Raw genomic sequence first — 9,438 nt, 5'->3', positions numbered from 1 at the left:
ATGCACCAGAATTTAGGGGTCCCCACAGGTCCCGAGAGGTGACAAAGTATATTAAGATAGTTCTGGGCCCTGACGCCAAGCCTGAGTTCAGGCTCTTAGCTGTGCGATCGTGGGCATAGCAATAAAAATTTTCCCCTTTCCCCTTTCCCTTTCCCAAGTGGAACTGTAAAGATTAGAAAAGCGCATGCAGTAACTGTCTGTTCCAGTTAATCTGATGTTCATTCAGCTTCCTGCACTCCCTCTCATTCAGGAAATAGTTCCTAAGCTTTGTGTGTGCGTGTGTGTGTGTGCATGTGTGTGTGTGTGTGTGTGTGTGTGTGTGTGTATGCACAGGAAACACACATTGTCAGACTGCACTTCTTCCTCTTTTTAAATTTCTACTGAGACCCTCCTACGCTTTCCCCGGTGGAGCTCACTCCTTCAGCGTGTCAGCCTCCTCCCTGCCCTGCTCATTGTCCCTTTCCTCCGTCACCCTGTTCCTACATTTCTGTGGTTCACATACTGTGTTAGTGGCGGGAGTTCGAGCTTTAGAATGAGCTGGGTGTGCTCCGGGGGTTCAGGCACTTGGGGGTGCGTGAGTCCTGCCGAAGGGATGGAACTACCAGAGGGGCTTGTGTGCTCAGAAGAACTTGGGCCAAAGGCTGAGAGGACAGCCCGGCCAGAGCGTCCCCTTGCGGATGATGACGTGAGGTGTCCCCTCTATAAAGACGTTCTTTAGGATTAGAATTTGATTAATATGTTCCATTGATAAACTCAAATTTGTTTGGTTTGTCATCAAATCCAATTAAGACCATCTTCAGTTAAATTATACCCTTGGAATTAAAGCATATGTGGTCATTCATTAGTAAAAATACAAATTAGCCTCAAATATTCCATTGAACTAAGGGTTTTGTTTTTGCAGAAAGAGAGCGTTCCTTGTGAAAAGATGGCTGAGCTGATATGATACAGAACTGATTTAAAATGGATGAACTCACCGAGCTTTGAGTCAACAATAATCATTTTTCTCTCGTGGTGGTGGTATGATTTGTGGGAAAATTCCATGGACCTAAAAATAAAATAGTGACAAAACCAAACAAAAGCAGAAAAGGTTATTGTGTGCTTCCTGGAGAATGCATTTTTGGCGGAGATTTCTATAAATACCCCGCCTTACATTTTCAGTAAAAAGTCAATAGTTTATTCACTTTGTAAGTATTGGATGGTTATCCCTACTTGTGATTTAATTCCGTATCTAGAAATTTATTTTATGGGTCGTTATAAAAATTACTATACTTTCAGTATGTATGTTCCATTCCTTATTCTTTAAATATGTTTTGTTTATTGAAGGTTAACATCATGCATTAATTTGCCCATCTTTTTTTATTTTTCAGCATTCTCTTGGTAAAACTAGTGTGCATTTTTAGAATGTAACTGTATTTAGAACCAGTTTAGGTCTCCATAATGATTTTTTTCTCAGTGTTTCCTCCTGATTATTTTAAAGAAAGCATACATTTCATCTATAGAATTTAATTCTTAGAGTGGGATAAATGCATAGACAATGAATTGAGTTGGATATGTATCATGCCAGTAATAGATTCAAGTTTCCCCCCAGTATTTAAATGGAATCTTTCACAAAGCAATATGAAAATATAAATGAATTTTCTTACATTGAGCCTTTTCACATATTTAAAATTTTCCATCCTGATAGGCAATTGATTAATCTTTTCTGCAGTATCTGTATTTAAGTGTGTTTCTTTATATTATGATGTAGCATGCCACATAAAATTTAGAAAAACCTAGAGCAATTTACATTTTTGTGAGATTTTGTTTGCCACGGCACACAAAATTCTTGCCTTTTAAAAAGCAAGTAATTTGGGTGTACTTGTGCTTAGGCACAACAGTAAGGAATGAAGAAATTCTGTAAAATCGAGATCAACAATGCTTCCTATAAACCTTTCAACCTGGGATCAATACAACTAATTAAATGATGGAACTAATTTGATAAATGCATGATTTTCAAAACAAACAAGTCTGAAATACTGACTGTATATCTTTATCAAAACCTACATACACATATACACACAAAACCCCCATAAAATGAAAGACCACACCTACCCTCCTCTAAAACTGTAATATTCCCTTACTGCCCAGTTGAGAAGCTTCATTTGCACATGTGTGACTGTAAGGGTTTTTTTTTTTAATTATTATTTGTTTTGTTTTAGGTATAGAAAGCCTAGGCCAGGACAACATACGTGTTCACTAGTCTGTTTTCCTTAGACGAAACCTGCTAACATTTCTCACAGCCCTGCGGTTGAAGTAAAAATCCACTAGTCATTGATACCAAGCTAATAGTGTTGTATCCATCAACCACGTTAGAGAATCTCATACTTACAAGTGTACCCTGCAGAGCGGTCTGCCATGTTAAATTCTATTTCCTCTTCGCATGATCCTTTTGAGATTAGGCTCTGAAATGCCAGGAGACAGCCAGCATTTTATTTTTCCAGGCATGAAAGAGCCTTGTTGCCTCTGCTCCCTTTGGGGGCCCTCTGGTCTCTGCAGGGAGGGCCCGTGCTTATAGAGGCCTCTATGCAAAGAGAGGCTGGGCTGCATATGGAAAGCAGCCCGGGGCCCCCCAGTGCGTGGCTGATAAACGCGTTATCTCACAGTATCAGCCCATCTGACGTGTCATGTGATTGGAAATCTTCAATGTACTAGTCAAACCTTTTCTCCAAAACAACTCATTTTCCTAGCTGTGGAAAATGTATAGTTTCCACTACAACCTCCCTTTTAAAGCACACAGGGAACTGACTACCCATCTGTAGGCTACCAGGGCACACATTTGCTATCAAATGATTAAGAACCGTTCAAACCAGCCTGTCAGTTTGCTACAGGTTACTAAGGACTAGTAACAGTGGGAAGATCTAAGTAAGCGGGTCTCTGTTCTAGCCCAACCTTTCTAGTTGCTTCGGCAGGTCCTCAAGGGGCCGTTCCTGAACTCTCTGTTATTCTCCAGTTTCTTAATATTATCAGTTAACAATCTGGACTGAACACAGTGTTCCAGACGGGGACTAATGAATGCAAAGTATGATGAGATGGTTAGTGTTCTTGTCCTATATCTGATCCAACTGTGTGTGTGTGTGTGTGTGTGTGTCTGTGTGTGTGTGGTGAAATGCTAGAATAAATCAGTAGGAAAGAAGATGAGAGTGTAGTTGATGGAATGTTTCTTAAAGTATTTGGGAACCTAATGAGGTAGAAAGAAGGTGACCTTGTATTTCAGGGTTTGAGGTTCATACGTTTGGGACCAGAAAAGGCCGACAAGCTCCGTAAAGCCTGCAGCTTGTTAGAAGGTGCAGGGAGGGAAGGGCGGGAGTGGGACTCATTGGGAAGGACCCAGGTTGTTTGCTGAATGCACTCAGGTTCGTGGGTTTCTAGTTGTCCACTTCCTTCCCTGTCTCAGGACCTTTAGGTACCTGTCCAGGCACCGGACCTGAGATTTAGGAATATTTCCTCTTTTTCATGGTTGGGTACAAGGATGCCTGTTTCAGCCCAGCTGGTGTGGCTCAGTGGTTGAGCCTCAACCTATGAACTAGGAGGTCACAGGTCAGGGCACATGCCTGAGTTGAGGGCTCTCCAGTAGGGGGTGTGCAGGAGGCAGCCGATCAGTGATTCTTGCTCGTCATTGATGTTTCTATTTCTCTCCCCTTCTCTCTGTAATCAATAAAAATGTATTTTAAAGAAAGTTAAAAAAAAAGAATGCCTGTTTCAGAGCTTGATTGACAGAATAAAACATGGGGTCTTTCTCTGGAGTGAATCCTGGGGATCCACGTGGGCTGAGAAACAAGAAAGCTGCGGAGGGCCCTAACCGGTTTGGCTCAGTGGATAGAGCGTCGGCCTGCGGACTGAGGGGTCCCGGGTTCGATTCCGGTCAAGGGCATGTACCTTGGTTGCGGGCACATCCCCAGTGGGGAGTGTGCAGGAGGCAGCTGATCGATGTTTCTCTCTCATCGATGTTTCTAACTCTCTATCCCTCTCCCTTCCTCTCTGTAAAATATCAATAAAATATATTTTAAAAAAAGAAAGCTGCGGAGGGCAGAGTAAGGGAACGGTAGGTGCAGGGGTCCTGGGAAGCCCCAGAAGCAGGTGTAGACGGTGTGGCCGATATCTCAGTGTTTTCAGCGTCTCTGGAAAAGGGTAGGCCGAGTGCAGTTCATGGGAGCAGAGCAGTGTCATCCTCAGCGCGTGGAGGGGTTGCCCTGCCTCGGAGCTGCCGGTCTGGGCAGGTCACAGGATCACTGGGCGCCCATGTTGCCTGTTCAGAGAGGGCCTTCCTGAGCTTGGGTCCTTCCTGGGATCTGCTTACTCCTGAGTACTTTCTTTCTTTTATATATTTTTTAAAATAGATTTTTATTGATTTCACAGAGGAAAAGGGAGATAGAAACATCAATGATGAGAGAATCATGGATCGGCTGCCTCCTGCACGCCCCACACTGGGGATCGAGCCCACAACCCGGGCACGTGCCCTGACCGGGAATCGAACCCTGACCTCCTGGTTCATAGGTTGACGCTCAACCACGGAGCCACGCCGGCCAGGCCTCCTGAGTGCTTTCTCTCCGCTCCTGCCTCAGCCACCGGCTGCACGCTTCACTGCGCAAAGCGAAAGGATCTCTACCACTGTGCTTCTGTAATGTTCCAATTCAAAATGAGCGTCTTCACACGAGCGGAATAACGAGCCTGGCTCTGCACCCTGGAGCCTTTCCCCCAGGTGGCTTGCGCCTGCATTGCCTTCTGCGTGGGGCGTCTCTGCAGAGCCACCGCTGTGCGTCTTCACGGACTCGATGCCCACATCTCGGGGTGCAGCCTCCCCTTCTGCAGCCGGGAGACGTGTCCTCTCTGCTCGCTGCCGACCAAAAACAGTCTAACCTTGGCCTCTGCCCTGTGTGAGGCAGAGGCTTAGTGACAACGTTCATGAGGACACCTGACACCGTTGCCAGCACAGAGTGCACTTCAATAGCAATTAAAATTAGAGACCAGTGTAGTCTGCGTTGATTCAAAAGACTTGCTCTGAAGACGCCTGATTGCAACTACGGTTCTGCCCGTCCATCCATTCTCGTCGCTGACATCCAATCATTACGGTTTCTCCTTGGTGGCTGCTCTCGGTCCATCCTCTCGGCCTTTCAGGGACATCAGGGGTGCTCTCAGGTGCCTGACCTCCAGTTTGTAACTGAAAAGGGGGAGCAGTCCTCCTTGGTTTCCATTTTCTCCCGAGCACTGATTGGCCTTATCCATTCCGCCCCTACCACGGAGACTCCAGGTCAGCGAGTCTCTTACTGTTCTCCCGCAGGGTGTGCAAGGCAACATTAACGGCTCTGAAAGCAATGTTCTTTTTCCTGGAAAAAAGGAAACAGCTCGAGGTTGCTTAATTTGGAGTAGTGTCTATTAGCTTTTTGTACACGCGTGGTGTTACTCCGTGTGACCCTCTGCGAACAGGGCTGCAGGCGCCTGCTCTCTGGGAGGGAGACTGGCAGTGGCTTTGTCAGGCAGCCCAGGCATGTCCAACCCGGGACTGCTTTGCTATTTTCTCAGCGTGGCAGGCTCCTGGCCCACACAGGGAGGGGACACGTAAGTTATAAACCTAGGAGAGCGTGCACCCGGCATTGTGCTGGGTCAAACATGTTTGCCATCCATTTTTGCAGGGAACTAGTTTGACCTGTTCATTATTTCGCTGAAGATGTAGCACATTCAGGGCCCTGGGCTCAACTTCCTACCTGGACAGCCGGAGGTCTCGTTTGCTGGCTTGCCAAGGGCTCCCGACAGCCAGCCCTCTGGATAACGGAGGTTAGCAAATGCCGAGCTCAGCTGTACGTTCCATGCTAGTTCACCACTCAGATGTGAGCCTGCCTCTGCTTTCCCTTGGAGACTTTCCTTACTCTTTGCAAAGTTAACTGTGCAGTTAAATGGGGTGGGGTGGGTGGAAGGTATATGTTATATTTTTTCTAGTAATTTGAGGTGTCTGATAGTGAGATCTTTCAAGATATGTCTTGCCTACCACAATCCATAGTTTCTTTCACATAAGGTAATGTGATATATTCATTTTTTAATAAAACCAAATGCAATGAAACAGCAAGACACTGGCACTTCCTGATTCCCTTGGTATCACAGATAGGCAGCACCGTTGTTTGCTTCTTGGAGTGAGGAATGCCTTCAGCAGACCGGGCTCGCTGGTGTGTGGTTGCAGAGCTAGGGCCTGCCTGGTTTCTCACCTCCCAAACAACTCACTGCCCTGTTCTTTATGTGAGCCTGCCACTTCCTGCAGGGTTTGTGACTTTTCTGCTGTAGAAGAGGGCTGAACAAACACCTGTGCCATATTTCCTACTTCATTATTATTATTATCCTCACAGGGATGAATATGTCTTTTGCAGATCACTATTTAAAAACGTGTGACAGCCCAGCCGGCCGGCATGGCTCAGTGCTTGAGCGTCAGCCTATGAACCAGGAGGTCACGGTTTGATTCCTGGTCAGGGCACATGCCCAGGTTGCGGGCTTGATCTCCAGTGTGGGTTGTGCAGGAGGCAGCCAATCCATGATTCTCTCTCATCATTGATGTTTCTATCTCTCTCTCCCTCTCTCTCTCTGATATCAATAAAAATGTATTTAAAAAATAAAAACGTGTTGACAGTCTTGGAACAAGTGTGTGCCCAGGGCAGTGGTGAACGGTGATGCACAGCCCCTTCCCCTGTTCATGGAGGTCTGTGTCTTGCCCAACGACCCGGGGAAGCAGATGGCGAGGCAGCAACTCAGAGGCCACAGCAAGTTAAGAAGAAACGAGTCTTTCCATCAGCTGACAGGTGGTACATAAGATGGCAGAGAGCTCAGGATTAGCCTCTCCCTCAGTTACCAGAGGAATCTCCGCCTTTTCTCAGACGTGTTTCCCCTGCGTACGTGAACATAGCACTGAGATGGGCCCAGTAGATGCTCAATTAATACTCGAAGCAACGAATACGTACATTCCCTTTCTAACAAGATGCATCCAAAACAAAACCTACCCTGATGTTCTTTTAACTAATTTCCATGAATACAAAAACGGTGGAGTGGCGTTTGGGAAGATGGATGATATTGTGTGTTTTCCGACATCATAAACCTTCCCCCAAGATAGCCCTGTGTCTCTGCCGTAACTTTTTTATAACCTACAATTAGCGAGTGGTTAATGAGAGGCTACGTTTTGTAAGTATAATTTACTCAAATAAGTATTTTTATGAAGCATGCAAATTTAAACAATGGGGTTCTTGTGCTTCTATCAAATGAGGAACTAGAGTACAGCACAGAGCCGGCGTTTGCTCTTAGGATCTGAAAATAACATAATGAAACTATAGTTTACAACCTTCCGAAGGATATGAGGTGCACAGGCCTCCATTTTCCCCAAACACATTTCAAATGCTGTAGAAAATAATATTCCACAAACCCTGAAATTTGATGAACTCCATTGAAAAAAATGTCAAATATAGTTATTTATTAAAAAATGGCATTTTGCTCCCTCCCTACCCGCTAGGTTAGTGGACATTTAAATGTTCCATGTCATTGCTTTTCTGCTCTGTGTGTAGGCAGAGGGTCCATAGGAATGTGAAATTTATATCACTTGTTTTTTTTCTCTTTAATTAAAAAAATATTTTTATTGATTTTAGAGAGGAAGGGAGAGGGAGAGAAAGATAGAAACATCAGTGATGAGAGAGAATCATTGATCGGCTGCCTCCTACATGCCCCACACTGGGGATTGAGCCCACAGCCCAGGCATGTGCCCTGACTGGGAATCGAACTGTGACCTCCTGGTTCATAGGTCGATGCTCAATCACTGAGCCACACCACTGGGCTGGTTGTTTTCTTATTATCTTTGCTGAACAGCTTTGTGAAGGAGACTTTCATGGTGAGGGTGGTATTTCTGTATTTAAATCTCAGTGGTCTGTGTAGAAAGCTGAAGAGCTTGTATCAAAGACAGCTTCTCCAGCCCCAATTGAAAGTACAAGTTCTATCACAGACATTAAGAATTTATAGGAACTTTGGAGAGAAGCCAGTTCAAAGCCAGTCCAGTGATGGCGAACCTATGACACGTGTGTCAGAGGTGACGCGAGAACTCATTTTTTGGTTGATTTTTCTTTGTTAAATGGCATTTAAATATATAAAATAAATATCAAAAATATGTCTTTGTTTTACTATGGTTGCAAAGATCAAAAAATTTCTATATGTGACACGGCACCAGAGTTAAGTTAGGGTTTTTCAAAATGCTGGCACGCCGAGCTCAAAAGGTTCGCCATCACTGCTCCAGTCACACCAAAACCCAGACCTGCTAGTCCCCAATTTTTGTGCTTTTTTTACTATAAGGTCTTACATTCCCTTTCTGGTTTATTCCTGATTGAAAACGGAAGAAATCTATTTTTACATACCAAGAGCTCTCAGGCACATGTGTCTATGTGTCTGCTCCCTGTTCTTTCTTTCCCAGGAAGGCGTGTGACACGCAGATGCTGTTACAGAAATCCCGTCCCGTTCTTGCTGCGTTATATGCATTGTGATCAATCAACTTCGTCTTGCGAACTTGGTCTCTGCACTTGAGTGTTTCCAACATGGGTTCTGTGGAGTTGAAGAAAAGGAACGGGATGCTTCTAAATGGAACTTACGTGTCTCAAATGACGTAGTTCGGACATCATTCTTTAAAGAAACACAATATGCTGCCTAATCCCAGAATAAAGAAAATATCCAACAGACAAATATAGATTAAAGGAGGATCCTTTATGTAGAAGATAATGATTTAATTTACAAAAGAACTCTGTGAGGATGCCTTTTGAGAATTCCTCTAGTTGAAATTTCTGAAATTCAGTTGCTGCCCAACAGTTCAAGTAGAGCCAAATGTATTTGAACTTGATGACAAATGAAAAACACTCCGGCTTTTCTAAATAGCGCCAACAGTTCAAAACGCTAGTTCTATCAGATAATGCAAACAATAATATACTCAATATATTTCCTATTATTTTACTTTTGCTTTCTGCCAAGGCCCAGGGCTGTTTGGTAGGATGAATGATACTATCTGTAGATTAGAAATGGATTTAATGGCTAAATTGAAATGTCTAGAAATACCCTGGAGAGTCAAACATGCCTGAGAAAAGAGGGTCAAAAGCAGTATTAGGAAACGGCGGTAATTAAGGAATATTCCACTTGGGTCTGTTTTAAGTCAAGCACTGTTCCAAAGGGACCACGTGGCTTTATTTTTAAGTGCTGTTTATTGATTCAGGCTGCGCCTGTGCTAATTGTCAGAGCTGCTCTTGGCCTAGAGATGTTTCATTGGGTCCAGATAATCTATAATAATAAAAGCATAATATGCTAATTAGACCAGACGTCCTTCTGAATGACCTTCCGGACAGAGCCAGGGCTGCAAGGGTACCTGCCGGTGGCCGGAGGGAAGCCCGGGTCCCAGGT

This window comes from Myotis lucifugus, unplaced genomic scaffold, assembly GCF_000147115.1.
Source record: "Myotis lucifugus unplaced genomic scaffold, Myoluc2.0 scaffold_468, whole genome shotgun sequence".
Taxonomy (NCBI): Eukaryota; Metazoa; Chordata; class Mammalia; order Chiroptera; family Vespertilionidae; genus Myotis; species Myotis lucifugus.
Note: the sequence above shows the minus strand (reverse complement) of the source record.